General features: G+C 38.3%; 1 long non-coding RNA gene across 1 annotated transcript; it reads right to left on the reverse strand.

Moving 5' to 3' along the window:
- Positions 1-592: 592 nt before the first annotated feature.
- On the reverse strand, positions 593-16,011 carry LOC130544470 (uncharacterized). The gene is made up of 2 exons (XR_008960758.1): positions 5,024-16,011; positions 593-1,312 (listed from the first exon to the last, which is right to left on the reverse strand). It is a non-coding gene; the product is annotated as an uncharacterized LOC130544470 (long non-coding RNA).
- Between the last annotated feature and the right edge of the window lie 762 nt (positions 16,012-16,773).

Genomic DNA, 16,773 nt, shown 5'->3' on the forward strand with positions numbered 1-16,773 from the left:
AAATTGCTGAACTGATGTCCATCACTTTGGTGTATTCTTACAAACAAGGACATTCTCCTACATTACTACAACCAAAATCAGAAAATTAACACTAATATGTTAATCTGATCCTCAGTCCTCATTCAAGTTTCACTAATTATCCCAATACTGTCTTTTAGAGCAAAAGAATTCAGTTTACATTCACATGTTGACTCCTATTGTCCCATCTTTTTTTTTAGTCCTTTTAGGCTAGAACAGTTCCTTAGTCCTTTTTTGACTTTTATGATCTTGACAATTTTGGAATAATGGTAACTTATTTTGTAGAAATGTCTCTCATTTTTGGTTTGTCTGATTTTTCCTCATGACTAGATTCAGGTTATGTGTCTTTGGCAGAAATATTACAGATACGAGGCTGTGTTCTTCTCAATGCATCCTATCAGGTAGCACATGGTATCCATTTGTTCCATTACTAATAATATCCACTTGATCATTTGATTATGGTGGTGCCCACAAGGCATCTTCACAATAATATTTTCCCCTTCATAATTAGTAATTTGTGGGGAGATATTTGAAATTATGCAAATATCCCATTCTTTATCAATTCACCCTTCAATTTATTTGTTTATATCTGTACAGGCTCATTCTTCTTATTTTTACAACGTGTTAAAATCTTTTACTGTTTTTGCAATTTAAAAAATTGTAGTAAAATACATAGTATAAAATTAACTAAGTGTACAGCTCAGTAGAGTTAACTATATTTACATTGTTGTGTAACAGATCTCTAGAATTCCCTTCCTTCCTTCCTTCCTTCCTTCCTTCCTTCCTTCCTTCCTTCCTTCCTTCCTTCCTTCCTTCCTTTTAAAGTAGGCTCCACACCCAATGTGGGGTTTGAACTCATGATCCCGAGATCAAGGCTCACATGCTCTACTGACTAAGCCAACCAGGTGCCCCTCTAGAATTTTCTCATCTTGCAAAACTGAAAAACTGAAAGTCTATACACCACAGAAAAACAACTCTCCATTTCTCTCTTCCAAGCCCTGGCAACCACAATTCTACTGTTTCCACAGTTGTAACTGGAAATTTGGAATCATGATCGTGACTGGGGATCACTCTAGATATCTCATGTGAGTGGAATCATACAGTATTTGTCCTTTGGTGACTGACTTACTTCATGCAGTACAATGTCCTCCAGGTTCATCCATGTTGTATCATGTGACAGGATTTCCTTCTTTTTAAAAGCTGAATAGTACTCCACCGTGTATCTGCACCACACTTTATTCATCTGTTGAGGGATCTTTGGGCTGCTTCTGCCTCTTTGATACTGTGAATACTGCTGCAATAAACATGGGTGTGCAAATGTTTCTTCAAAATTCCTCTTCCAATTCTTTTGGATATATATTCAGAAGAGGGATTGTATGGTATTTCTATCTTCAGTTTTTTGAGGAACTTCCATGCTGATTTCCATCATGGTTGCACCATTTTACATTCCCACCAGCAGTGCACAAGAGTTCCAATTTCTCTACATCTTCACTAACATTTGTATTTTGTATTTTTTGATAGTGGCCATCCTAATGTGTATGAAGTGATATCCCACTGTTATTTTGACTTGCATTTCTCTAATGGCTGGTGATGTTGAGCATCTTTCCATATTACTTATTGGCCATTTGCATATCTGCTTTGGAGAAATGTCTATTCAGGTCCCTTGCCCATGCTTTAATCGGGTTAATTGCGCTTTTGTTAGAATTATTTATTCTGCATATTAACCCTTTATTACATATATGATTTGCAATTGTCTCCCATTCTATAGGTTGCCCTTTTACTCGTTTTCTTTAATGTGCCAATATTTTTAGGTTCGATGTTGTCCCATTAATATATTTCTGCTTTTGTTGCCTGTGCTTTCGGTCTCATATTCAAAAAATCACTGCCAAATCCAATACCATCAAATTTTTCTATGTTTTCACCTAGGAATTTTATAGTTTTAGGCCTTACCTTAGGCCTTTAACCCCTTTTTGAGTTAAATTTCGTATATGGTGTAAGGTAAGGGTCCAACCTCATTCTTTTGCATGTGGATATCCAGTTTTCCCAATACCGTTTGTTGAATACACTGTCCTTTCCCCATTGTGTTCTAAAATCATTTGACCATATATGTGAGGGTTTATTTCTAAACTCTCTACTCTGTTTCATTGGTCTATGTGTCTGTCCTACCACTTTTTCTGTTGCCAATTGTTCCCAATTTGGCCAGGGGAGCACCCATCTTAACTGGCTTCTGGGTCATTTTGGTATGTTTCCATTTTCTGAGAACTTCCTTGCTTTCTAGCACAAGATGTTTTGTTATTACTATTATTAGTATTACATTATTATTATATTTTATTTTTTTAAAGAGAGAGTATGCATGTGTGCACAAGCGGGGGTGGGGAGGAGCAGAGAGAGAGAGAATCTTTAGCAGGTTCCACGCTCAGTTCAGAGCCCTACGTAGGGCTTGATCTCACTACCCTGAGATCATAACCTGAGTTAAAACCAAAAGTTGGTCACTTGACCAACTGAGCCACCCAGGCACCCCTACTCTGTTATTATTCACTTTGCCTTTGACAGCCTCAAAATCAGCCATTTCTCTAAGCAGCCCTAATTCCTTTTGGTGGATATGATATTTAGAAGTCAAGATCTAGATACTAGATATCCTCATTGATATTAAAGTGTCACTGTTTACAGGCCCTCTGAGTGGATAGATGTAGGAAATATATTTACATAAAACTCCAACAAAAACAAAAAAAACCCCACAGGGTTCATTCTATTTTTCATCCTTTCTATATTTTTAACTTCCTTCTCAGACAGTGAGAAACCTGTCTTCTATCTCCCTTTTCCTGTCTACTCAGTTCCCTCATATGTAACCAATCTCCCATCTTCATTGCTACCCTCTTATACACAAGAATATCTCCTCTCCCTGCTTGGGTTCTGCCACTCTACACCAGGTCACACTCCTGCATAGATGCCCTTCCTCATACCTGCTTAGCCTCAGACTCCCCATGTTGGGTTACTTCCATACATGGTTGCCTTCCTAACAGTACAGGCTGTGGCCATAATAGGCATTCTTCACCTTACTCAGGATCTGACTCACCATGCCAAAGTGCAGCCCATCACGAACTTTTTCCTCATTTACTTTGGGCTGTAATGCTCTAAAAGGCTATTCCACAATGTGGGCACTTTGGACTCTAACCTCGCCTTCCTTCCTCCCTGCACCACACACACACCCCACCTATGCTACTCCTTCAGTATAGACACCCTGCTAAATGGCATCTGGGCTCCAACAGCCTATGTGAGGCTGCCCCCATGTGGGCAGCCTCATTACCCTGCTTGGCTCTGCACCACACACTAGACCAGCTACCATGGATGGAGTCCCTTTTCATCCTGCTCAGTTGAGACCAGGACACCCTGTTCTATTCTCTGGAAGGTTTTGTGTAATTGGTGTCATTTCTTCCTTAAATGTTTGGAAGAATTCATCTGGTGGTTTCTTTGTGGGAATTATGGAATTCAATTTCTTTTTTTCTTAAAAGATGTTATTTATTTATTTGAGAGAGACAAAGAGAGAGTGCGAGGGGGGAAGAGCAGAGGGAGAAACACACAGACTCTGCGCTGAGCCTGGAGCCCGATGTAGAGCTCAATCTCACAACCGCAAGATCATGACCTGAGCCGAAATCAAAAGTCGGACGCTTAATCAACTAAGCCACACAGGTGCCCCTCAATTTCTTTAATAGACAAAGGACTACTCACTTTTCTCGTTTCGGTTTTGGTAAGTTGGTTTTTGCCCGGCGGAACTTGTCCTAATTTTCCCCTTTTCATTCCTGATGCTGGTTGGTTACTTTTTCTTTCTCAATCTCTATTAGGGGGGCTTAGCTTTTTAATTACCTTTTCAAAGTACCAATTGTTGACTTTGATTTTGATTCTCTGTTTAGTATTACTACATTCTGCATTTATCTCTGTAACTGCTTTCTATTTCTTTTAAATTTCCTGTTGTTTTGGTATCTTATCAAGGTAGCTTAGATTGGGGGCTAGCAAACTTCTGTAAATATTTCTGGTAAATACTTTAGGCTTTATGAACCATAGAGTAGTTATCACTATGCTGTTAGAGTACAAAAGCAGCCACAACATACATATATGAATGAGTGTAGGTTTGTTCCAATAAACCTTTATCTACAAAAACAGGCAGGGGGCAGGATTTGACCTATGGGCCATATATTGCTGGCCCTGGCTTAGGTCATTCGATCCCTTATAGGTCTGTTTCCATTATCGGTCATTTCTCTTAAGTTCTGTCCGTAACTTGTCTTCTATAGGTAAATCAGGTTATTTTTGATTGAGTGCCAGAGTTGCATTCGAAGGACTGTAGATAGTTTGAAACTCTGGATGATGTTAATCTTCCTCCAGATAACTCACTTCTGCTTCTGCTAGGCAGGTAGACTCACTTGCAGTATCTTTAATCCAAACAGGGATTAAGAGAATTTGAAGCTGGATGAGCTCTCTGGGGTCCCAAATGAAAATCTGATGTGTATACCTTTTCCTTGCAGTCCTCGACTCTAATTTGTGTCTCTTTAGCCCCATGCATGTCAAAAATTGTGTTTAGCTTCTAGACCTCTTGGCCTCTACTTTCAGAATTGAAATTTTAGAATATTTTTCAGAATCTCACATGCCAGACTCATATCTCCTTTCCTACATTTTAATCCTGCAATTCTTCATGCATGCTTGCTTTTGATGCTTTCAAACATACATAATTTCTCCAGCTTTCTCAGTTGCTTTAGGTGAGAAAGTAGGCCTAGGCCATTCATTCTGCCATCAATGGAAACAGAACTCTCTTTGTACTAACCTAGGACACAGTGTGCCTTTTCAATGTAGAGATTTGAGTCTTCAGTTCAGAAAATTATGTTGATTTTCTATTTAGAACTTCAATGATGTTAGGGTTTTTTTTTTTTTTTTTTTTGCCTGCCTTCCTCCTATCCCCATAATTTTAAAATAGCAATGATTTTTAAACCTTAAAAAAAAAAAAACCACTTACCTTGCTGTGCTCCTTTTCAATTTTATTTTCATTTCTATTACGGTTTTTCTTCTTTTCTTTCCTCAGTCTGTCATTTCATATTTCATCTTCTGTTATCCCGCCATCTATATTTTTGTATTTGACACTGTTTTCTTCTGCCATAGCAGTAACTGCTTCATGGTTTGCAGCTTTTAATTCATGGCAAATGTTTGACTGGTTGACTCCTTTCATTTGCAGGGTCTGGGGCAAGAATATAAATGGGAGCCCCTAACCATATGTCTAAATTTAAAAGTTATTAAACTTTAAAACGATGAAATAAAATACATTCAGCCCTTCTACCTCAACAAATATACCTTCAAAACAACAAGAGATGTGTAAAGCTGTGGTTTTTATATGACTGAAACTCATATAACGTAAATATCAGGTAACTAAATTTAATTATTACTGTACATGTCTAGCTGTTCTCTTGGGACCAGCAATGCTGGCATACAGCATAAAATAAGCACATTATTTCATAAGTTATATTACTTATCCCATGAATTTTATTGTTTGCCTTTATTTCAGCAAATCATTAATAATGTTATCCTATTTTCACATAATTTGCATTCCACTAACAATTTTCAAGACTACAAATTTAAACATAATCTTACTCAAAGTATACCAAATTTGTACAGAGGTATATACACTCTGGTACACTTTGAACATAAAGAGAAGAAAATCAATGCTTGGCACTTAGTGGGAAACTGCTTTGTTATGCAGGAATCTTTTGCATTTGTGCTAAGGAAGAACGTGACAATTAGTCTTTTCTGTGCCCCAAACTTCGGACACCCAAAGCCTCCTTGCTCAATGAAGCAATATCAGTAGCAGCACAACCCACAAACCTGCATGGTATTTGGACACAGTTGTCTTTTGAAGATATTAGGCAAAAGATGTGCAGAAGCATTTCCCTAGGGCCTGAATGCAGTTATTCACAAGAGCAGGAGTTTAGAGTTACTAATTGCACTGTGCTGGCACTGAGCATCGGAGTCAAAGTGACAGTGCTGCCTGTGTGTTAATATGTTTGTGTGCCTGTGATACGTGGGTCCCTCTGAAGTGTGGGACCCAGAACAGGGACTCCTTTTGTCTAGATCCACAGGTGGTACTGGAATTTGGTTATAATTTTCATCTTCTGCACAAAATTTTTTCTGGCTACTTTTTTTTTTGTCTGATGCCAAGTTTTACTTCTCTCCTTGCATTTTTTTTCTTTCGTATGTTTGTATTGGTGCAATGCCAAATACTTCACACCATATATCCTTGCTGGCTCTTTCTAAAAGCTGCTCTCTATCCCTCCTCCCCCACTGCTCCAATAGTATCCATTCGCACTTGTTTTTAATACCACTTACATCTTTTGTCATTTGTGGATTTTGGTCTATAATCCAGTTTTACAGGTCAAATTGTGTCTGTTCCCTTCTGAAAGCCTCCCCCCCCCAAAAAAAAGGATATGTTGAGGTCCTAACTCCAAGTAGCTCAGAATGTGACCTTAGAAATAGGGTCACTGCAGATGGAATTAGTTAAGACCGAGTCATACTAGAGGGTGGGCCCCAATCCAACATGACTTGTGTCCTTATAAACAGTCATGAAAAGTCAGAGACACACAGGAAGAATGTCATAACGAAGGCAGAGATTGGAATTATGCAAATACAAGCCAAGGAATGCCAAAGACTCCCAGCAAACTACCAGAAGGTAGGAAGAGGAAAGGAATGTCCTACAGTTTTCAGAAGGAGCATGACCCTAAGATCTTGATTCTGCACTTCTAGTCCCCAGAACCGTGAGCCAATAAATTTGTCGTAGTGCTGGTACTGTTACAGCCGTGCCAGGAAAATCATACGCAGGCTGGCCCTCCTGCCTGCTTGTTGCTCTGGTCAGTGTCTAGAAGGTGGAGGAAACTTTGGATCTAAGCTGTCACGGATTTCACTGCCTACCATTCTCCACATTTACAAGAGAACTCTGTCACTAGAATTCCCTACATGATTACTCCAAAAGGAATGGGTTCCTATTCCACATACTAACCTACAAAGGATCCTGAATAAATATATACAAGGAGTATTTTCATACATGGAGGCAAATAAACTTCTCCATAGTATAAGTGTGATGACTATATGGAAAACTTCTGAGTTACTGTGCGCAGGTGTCCTTGCTAAGTGCTTGCATTATTGGGAACAAAGGCTCTCTATAAGTAGCTGCACAGTAAGTTCTGGTAAAAGTCCATTATGCCCTCCAAATCCCATATGAGACACAGGCTTACCGTGTGAGAGAAATGGGAAGCTCCACTGTTAGGACTATGGAAGCCTCAATGCGGTCACAACTCTAGAACTTTAGATACTTCTGCTATTCCCTGACCAGTACTAGCTCACTGGAAAATACCTATTTTGCAAAATTGTGTACTTCTTGGGGGCTTCAAGTTTATATATAAGAGGCTTTTCAAACAAGTGCAGAGGGCTTGGCCACTCTGAACGAATCACCATGACACCTGATTTGTGCAACACTCCAAACATCTATCGAGTAGTAACATCCCTACCCAACTACTTTCCCATTTATTTGCTCTTCACAGTATTCTTTTAAAGACTATCTCCTTTAAAAAACAAAAAAAAATTAAAAAAAAAATAGACTATCTCCTTTCTCTCCTCCCATTCCCTTCCAAATTAATTCCATTCATCTTTTTATGCTCACCACTCCACTAAATCATACTATTCAAAGACACCAGTGAATTCTGGATTGTCAAATCAAATGGTCGATTTAGTCTTCACCTTACTGAACCCCTCAGTAGCAGGTGACACATTTCACATCCTCTTTTGTGAAACTTGGCTTGAGACACCCTCCTGTTTGTTCCTTCTTTCCTCTGCTTCTCCTTTTTCTCCCCGCTTCCCACCCGTTCTTCTTTTGGCTTTCTCACCTCACAGGCTGCCCCCTCTCAGTATTCTCATTGCACCATTCCATTTTCCCTATTTCTAGCCATAAAAGCACCCTATAGTTCAGTCTGCTGACCTCTTCTCTTTATTTTCTCTCTGCTTTATTTTTTTCATTGTTTTTTTAAAATTTAAATTCAATTAATTAACATATAATGTATTGTTTCAGGGGTACAGGTCTCTAATTCATCAGTCTTACACAATACACAGTACTCATCACAACACCTACCCTCCCCAATGTCCATCACCCAGCCACCCCATCCCCTACCCCCCTCCCCTCCAGCAACCCTTAGTTTGTTTCCTAAGATTAAAAGTCTCTTATGGTTTGTCTCCCTCTGATTTTGTCTTGTTTCATTTTTTCCTCTCTTCCCCTATGATCCTCTATTTTGTGTCTTAAATTCCACATGAGTGAGATCACATGATAACTGCCTCTCTGACTGACTTATTGCACTTAGCATAATACCCTCTAGTTCTGTCCCGTGGTCGTAAATGCAAGATTTCATTTTTTTGATGGCTGTGTGATATACATATACCACATCTTCTTTATCCATTCATCTGTCGATGGACATAAGGACTTTTTCCATAGTTTGGCTGTTGTGGACATTGCTGTGAGCCCACTGCTTTAAATTCTATTTAGACACTGGTATCTCCCACAGTTGTATCTCCAGTCCTGAAATTATCCCTGAATTCCAGGTAAGTATATCCAAATGACTACTTGATATCTCCACTTAGTGTTCAAAGTTTTCTCAAACTTCATATAACCAACATGAACCTTTTGATATCTGTTCCCACCCCATTCTCCAGTCTTCTTCATCTCAGTAGAAGACAACTCCATCTTGTTTCTTAGGTCAGAAACTTTAGAGAGATCTTGACTTCTTTCTCTCACATTCACTTCTTGTCCATCAATAAATGAAATTGGCTCTACCTTAAAAATATACTCGAAATCTGCTTCATTACTCCAATCTAAACCGCTATAATTACATACACTAATGCAAAATCATTCCAATTGGTCGGCCTACTTACACAATTCCTCCCAACTGCCTGTTCTTCAGATCGCTACCAGTGATAAAATGTAAGATTATTACTTTTTGCTCATACCCTTCCAAGTTTCCTGTCACACCACGAGTAAAAACTAAAATCTTTACCATTCCCCATAAAGCCCTGCACAATCATGTTCCCCAAATACATTCCCAAATCCATTTCCTACCATTCTCTTTCCTCATTTTACCAGCCTGCTTCACTGACCCTTAAGGGCATTCGCACTTATTTCCTCTGCTAGCATGGTCTTGATATCTACATGACTGACACCCTACCTTCAGACCTGTCCAAACTGCACTTTACAAGGGCCTTCCCTGATGAGCCCATATAAAAATACCGTTTTATTTCACTTAATAACGTTAACACCAACTGGTGTATTTCACCCCTATCTTTCCTCACTAAAAATAAGCTCCAGATGAGGAATGTTGTCTGTTACATTCAGTGCTGCATTTCTAGCACCTATATCGGTGGCCAGCATGTTTGTTATATGAACACAGGACTCCTACTAGAGAGAGATGCTAACCATACAATGTGCTGATTCAGACACCATATTTGACCTCACATAAATTCTTGTTCCAAGACTTCCTGAATACTGAAGCACCACCTCTTCTGGGGCTAACCTTGAAAAGTACACATATAAATGCCTAAAAAGTGAAGTTCCTGAGCTGTATCTTCACCCAAGTTATCTCCATCATATTCAACAAAAACTCAATCATAGCAGATTGGGAGCTCTCCAAACTGACGAAAATATACCACTGCTTCATAGAAAAATTACCTTCTCATCTCTTCGCTAATTTTGAGATGATGGCATTTTTTTTTAGCTTGGCCCTACAACAGTGTCTGGCATCTAGTGGGCAACTCAGTAATTGCTGGAAGAATGAATACATAGAACCCATTGGTATTTAAACCTTTCAAGTACTGGAAGACACTATTCGCTACCACCTGATACTAGTTTCCCAACCCAGCCTGGCCTGCCACCTAATGGTAGTTCCTTCCAATACTGTGCTAGGGCCCATTCTGTCCCATGAAGCCTCTGGTTTTGATGACTTCCATCTCAGCCAATTTCTTCAGGAAGCAGACACCAACTGAGGTTACCATTCCAAGATCTGGGAGCAGTTAGCGCAAATGTTGGGCTGAGATACAGGCTCACCAGAGTGGCTCTACAAAGCATAAAATTCTAAACATTTTGCTCAGTGAGAAAGGATGGCTCTTCAGATTACCTCTAAGTACATTACTTTTTTTTTTTTAAAGATTTTATTTATTTATTTGACAGAGATAGAGATAGCCAGCGAGAGAGGGAACACAAGCAGGGGGAGTGGGAGAGGAAGAAGCAGGCTCATGGCAGAAGAGCCTGATGTGGGGCTCGATCCCAGATCGCCAGGATCACGCCCTGAGCCGAAGGCAGACGCTTAACCGCTGTGCCACCCAGGTGCCCCTAAGTACATTACTTTTATTTATCATTGCATCCCATCCAAGACAATGAATACAGACACTTTTGTGTAGCCTCATATGCACCTCAACGTTTCAAAATGTTTATCTTGTTACTGACCATCACTGACAATTGCACTTCTCCCAACACCCACTCCAGTACCCTGGACCAGACACTTGGCTTCCTCTACCCAGTACTGTGTGAAGTACCATGTGAATTTTAAGGCTGTTCCAAGAGAAATTAGTGTCATGGTCTCATTTCTGATAATATAAACCTTATGCTCTCCTTTGATGTTACTTGAAATCTTAAAACATAATCAAAGCAACCATTCCGAGAAATAAATATACCTTAGGAGCCCCTGTGGAACAATTCCCTTGATTGTATTCCTTTACTATGCTGAATATCGTTAATGATTTCCTTGTATTACTTTTCTATCATTTCCCTAATACTCACACTCACAATTTTGCCTGTTTGGGAACTTTATAGAAACGGAAAAACACTGTAAGAACTCTTCTGTGACTGCTTCTTCCAGTAAACATAATTTTAAGATTCATTTAATATTGCTGCATGCAGCCAGAGTTCTTGTATTTTTAGGCCAGAGTACTTAATTGTACAAATGTCCTAACAATCTATTGTCGGTGGACACCTGAGCTGTTTCCAGTTTTTGCTATTAAAAATGTTGCTATAAACATTCTTGTAAATGCCTTCTAGTGCAGAGATACAAGTTTTCCTAGTGTATATATGCTCATTTACAAAGTAATGCTAAACTGGTTTCCAAAGTGGTTGTACCAATTTACACCCCTTCCAGCAGTATTTTTCATTGCATCACATCCTAGCCAATACTTAGAACCAATTAAACATTTTTTGCCTACCTCATAAATATGAAATGGCACCTGTGATTTTAATATGCATTTCTTAGATTACTAATGAAGTTAGAAATCATTTCATATACTTATGGAATGTTCTGTGAAATGTCAGTTCATATCTGTGGCCCATTTTTCTGTTGGGTTTCTGTCATTCTTACAGATCTGGTGTTTTATATTCTTGATATTAGTCCTTCCAGATTGCGGCTTCTCTTTGCACTGTCTTTGTGGTTATCTTCTAATGAACAGAAGTCCTTAATGTATTCACATGTATCAATCTTTCCCTTTGATTTGTACTTTCCCTTACGAAATTCTAATCCACAGACATAAAATTATTTTCTAGATTTTCTTACATTTTCCTGTAATTTCTAACTGCCTCTCACATTCAGTCCACATCTAATCCACCTGGAACTGGTACTTATGTAGAGCATTAGGTAAAAATCTTAGTTTTTCTCAGTATAGTCCATAGTAATCTCCAGTCTAGCATAAATCTAGCTTTCATATATGTGGTTTTGGCCTCTCTATTTTGTTTCATAGTCTGTTTGTCTATTCTTACACCAAGACCTATTACACTCTACTATCTTAATACAAGTTTTGAATGACAGAGCCCCTTCCCCTGTCTCATTCTTGTTTATCATTTGCCTTTAACTTCCACATAAAGTTGAGAAACAGATTATCAAGCTCAATAGCAAAAAGAAACAAACCTCTTGGAATTTTAATTGAATTTGTACTAATGCTAGATCAGTTTGGGGGAACTGTCATATTTATAATACCCTTATTCATGAACATGGTATGTCCATTAATTTGGATATACATTAATGTCTTCCAATAAAGGTTTAAAACTCTCCAAAAGAGGGCTCTCACATCTTTTATTAAATTTAATACTAGCTACTTTGTTTCTGATTTCTGTATTTTGTGTTCACAGAGCTTGCTAACTTATTAATTTTAATAGTTTAACTTCAGTCTTTCATATCATCTCCTATCATCTGTAAATAACGACCACTAACAAGACCCACTATTACATTCTCCAGGGTGGCTCCTCTGACTCCATGGTAGAGGGGATCAGTGCTTTGCTACTGAATCTTTCTAAATTTGTTTCCTCATCTATAAAATGAGGAACCCCAATAATACTGTTTTGACACTTACATGAAATAACACATGGAGTGGCCAGCACATATTACTCTCATCAATTCTTTCTTCCAGACAGCACACTGCTTTCTTTCTTTGTATGCTCAAAGTATTTTGCACATTGCAGTAATTTTGAGTATTCATTGAATAGAAACTAGTCTGGCTCCCCAAAACAGAAAAAATATTCCTTGGATTATAGCTCATTCCTGAATTCCATACTTAGCAGAGAGTAGGCACTCAAATGCTAAAAAAGATAGGCTTTCACCTAGGGTTAAAAACAAAAACAGTATTATATAATTAAATAAAGTTAAGCCCACTGTTACACCTACCATGAGAATTCTGTTCGGAATGACATTAGGATACTACATACACCTCTTCAAAGAAACATTAAATATATTCTCTAATTAAAGTAACAGTCTCTGTAGAAGTACAAAATTTGCAGGTACAAAATCCCTTCCCTTCCAATGACTTACTGTGTGCATTGAGCAAATTCAGAAATATTTTCAGTATAAGGATGGAAATAAAAAAGATTTTATTAACTGATTAACTGGCTTTATTAACCATCAGAAAAATCAGGGTATTATTTTTATTACCTCATCCTGGTTTGACCATACTGCTGTGACTTACCAGAGATATTGGATTAGAAAAGTGTCTTTCGGATCTTTCTTGGATATTGGAACTTGGCTTGGATCTTTCAGTTCTTGTGTCTGCCCTTTATTGGTTGCATTAGTTTGGGCCTGAATGCATACACTGAACTCAATTATAAAATGGAATTACTAAATCATGACTTACCCTTTTCTTACATAAAGCTATCACTAGATGGCAGCATACTAACCTTTTAACATATTTTTAAGTGTTTAAAATATTTTAAAATATGAAAACATTTAAATTAAGTCATTGTAAAAATCACAAGATATTTAAAAATATGATACCAGTTTTCACCTCAAAAATGGGGAGAGAGATATATTTAGCAACCATTATTGAAAAGTATGTAGAGAAATGTGATTTTTCACATACAGTTGGGATGAAGGTAAATCAGAGGGCAATGTTACGTGTCAAAAAACCTCAAATGTTCGTATTCATTGAATCAAGCACTCTAAGAAACTACTTTTTGGAAAACAGATCTTTAGATTTATTTACAAGGATATTCACTGCTGTATCTTTCATACTAGTCAAAAATCAAGTGAAATAACCTGAATACCCAATGACAAGAACTGATTAAAACTAAGTTGAAATACCAGGTAGCCATTAAAAGTTTAAAAACCCAATTTGTTGATCATTACTGTGCATAAGTCACTTGGGCATCTTGTCCAAAACCAAATTCTAATTCCCTAAGTCTGGGATGGAGGCCCCAATTTAGCATTTGTAACAAGTTCTCCACTCAGGTGATGCTTACATTGGTACTACAGACCACGTTTTTAGTAGAAAGCTTATAGACCACTTAATAAGAAAATGTTGATACTGTGTTAGCACTCAAGTGGCTCCCATATAACCTAACTACACATTTTTTCTATAAACAGACTTATTCATATAACATACATGTCCAAAAGCAACTTTTTAATTTTTTAAAAAATAATCTCTACACCCAATGTAGGGCTCGAACTCATGACCCCAAGATCAAGTCACACGTTCTCCTGACTGAGCCAATCAGGTGCCCAAGAACTCCTGCTCTTACTAATTACATGTTTACTATTCAGTTGTGTTTGCTCTTCAACTACGTCAATAGTAGTTTTTTCTGTGACTTAGTGGCTTTCTATCATATAAACCAGTGAAATGAGTGTAAATAGACTTGGTTCAGTGAAAACTAAGCTTCATATTTTGGAAAGACTCAATCAAGATGAGTCACGTTAAAAATCAGTTGATAATGGCACATTACTTCATACCCATTAAGATGGCTACCATCAGAAAAATGAAAAATAAGTGTTTGTTAGGATGTGCAGAAACTGAAGTTCTTACACATTGCTAGTAGGAATACAAAATGATGCACCTGCTGTGGAAAAGTTTTGGGGTTCCTCAAAAACTTAAACAGAATTACCACATATGATCCAGCAATTACACTCCTAGGTATCTACCCAAAAGAACTGCAAGAAGGGACTCATACTTGTACATGAATGTGCACAGCAGCATTATTCACCACAGCCAAAAGGTGGAAAAACCCTAATGGCCATCAACAGATGAATGGATAAAAGGTGCTATACACATACAGTGGATTAGTCACCCATTAAAAGGAAATTCTGATACATGTTACACCACGGATGAACCTTGAAAACATTATGCTAAGTGAAATATACCAGTCACACAGGACCACACAGTATTATGACTCCACTTCTATGAGGTACCTAGAATAGGCAAATTCATAGACAGAAAGTACAGTAGAGGTTGTGAGGGGCTGGGGGTGAAGTGGGAATGGGGACTTATTGTTTAATGGGTACAGTGTTTGCTTAGGATGATACAACAGTTCTGGTAAGGGATAGTGGTGATGGCTGTACATTGTGAATGTATTTACTGCCACTGAAATATACATTTAAAAATGGTTAAAGCGACATTTTAAACAAATGTTTTACCATTTAAAAGATGCTGCTGAATTAGCTTTTACAACTACTATTACAAGTTTCCCTGCTAACCAAAAGTAATAAAAAGGCATAAAGTGAAGGAATTACCATTAATTTATATAGAAAACTTTTTGAACATTCCCAGACTGAAAAAATAACCTCAGGCTTTTCTAATACGTTAGGACACATTTTGCTAAGAGATGTACAAAATAAGTCAAGATAAAGCACAGATGCTCACAGTTTGAAGCCAAGGTGGTTTGATCCTGAGTGGTTTCCAGGGAAGGAGCTTGATGGTGCCACTCAACCGCTCAGGGTACACACAGCCTCTGTAACAGCTGGCTGTAAAACAAGTGCTTAACACTATTTTTACTTTTTACCTTCTTCCATAAAAGCAAAAATCCTCTGCGAATTTCCTTTGGTTAGCAAAAAGAAGGCACTAATGTAGGTCTTTCATAAAAGTGAAGTGGCGTAAATGCCAACTTCTGAAAACTACAGGATACCTGTATAAGCTTAAGCTAACAAGATAACGTGGTAGAGCTGCTAATTTAAAAGACACTCATTCACTCATTTACTAAACCTCTATGTGGCACACGCTGATGTAGGAACTTAGGACTTAGAAAATAAGCAGAATCCTTGTTTTAATGGGCCTGCATATTCTGACAACAAACGGACCATACATTGTTAGGGTAACCTATATTGTGTTAATAAGCACTTGGGAAAAAGCAAGAGTAAGGGAGTTAGCAGGTTCCATTCTTCAATAGAAGGTGAAAATAAACCTCATTAAGATGACAGTCATGCAGATATCCAAAGCATTCTAGGCAGGGGAAATGGCCCCTGCAAAGGCTGAGAGGCAGAAGCATGCCTGGCCTGTTTGAAAAAAAACATGGCCAGAGTGGCTGGAATGTAATCAGTGGGGAGGGGGAAGTTGTATTGGGAGATGTGGTCAGAGAGGTAATGGGGCCATATCATGGAGAAACCTTTTAAACACTGGAGCTTTCCTGATAGAAATAGGGAGGCACTGCAGGATTTTGAAGAGATATGATTAAAAAAAAAAAAAAAACCCAAACACAAACTGACAGTTGTGCTGGGAAGACTGTAGGGAGGCAAGAGCAGAAAATGGGGAGACCTATAGGAATTATTGCAGTAATTTTTAAAAATTTTTTTTAAAAGATTTTTTTTTTTTTTTTTTTTTTTTTTAGTTTGAGAGAGCAGGGAGGGGCAGAGGGAGTGGGAGAAGCAGGCTCCCTGCTGATCAGGGAGCCCAACACAGCGCTCAATCCCAGGACCCTGGGATCATGACCTGAGCCAAAGGGCAGAAGCTCAACCAACTAAGCCACCCAGGCACCCCTACTGCAGTAATTTAACAGACAAATGATGAAAGCAATGGAAGTAGTAAGTGGTCAGATTCTAGGTATTTTCTGACAGAAAAAAAAGACTTCCTGATGTATTGGATGTGAGGTATTGAAAAGTCAAGAGCAATTTCAAAGTTTGGATCTAAGCAACTGAAATGAGTGTTAGCTATTGAGAAAGACTGTGGGCTTAGCAGATGGCGGGGGAGTGAGAGAGGATGAAGAGTTCAGCATGTTGTTTGATGTGCCTATTTAAAGTGCCTAGTAGACAGTTTGGGGAAAAGGTCTGAATTGGAAATATAAACTTAGAAATTGACAGCATATTAAGACCTAAAGCCAGGAGACAGGAAAAGTGCACCAGTGCACGCAGGGAGGCAAGCCCCTCGGAGTACCCCAAAATTAAAAATCTAGGTAAGAAAAAATAGCAAAGGAGAGCAAGAAGGATGTAGGGAATAATAAAATGTAAA

Source organism: Ursus arctos, unplaced genomic scaffold (assembly GCF_023065955.2).
Source record: "Ursus arctos isolate Adak ecotype North America unplaced genomic scaffold, UrsArc2.0 scaffold_21, whole genome shotgun sequence".
Taxonomy (NCBI): domain Eukaryota; kingdom Metazoa; phylum Chordata; class Mammalia; order Carnivora; family Ursidae; genus Ursus; species Ursus arctos.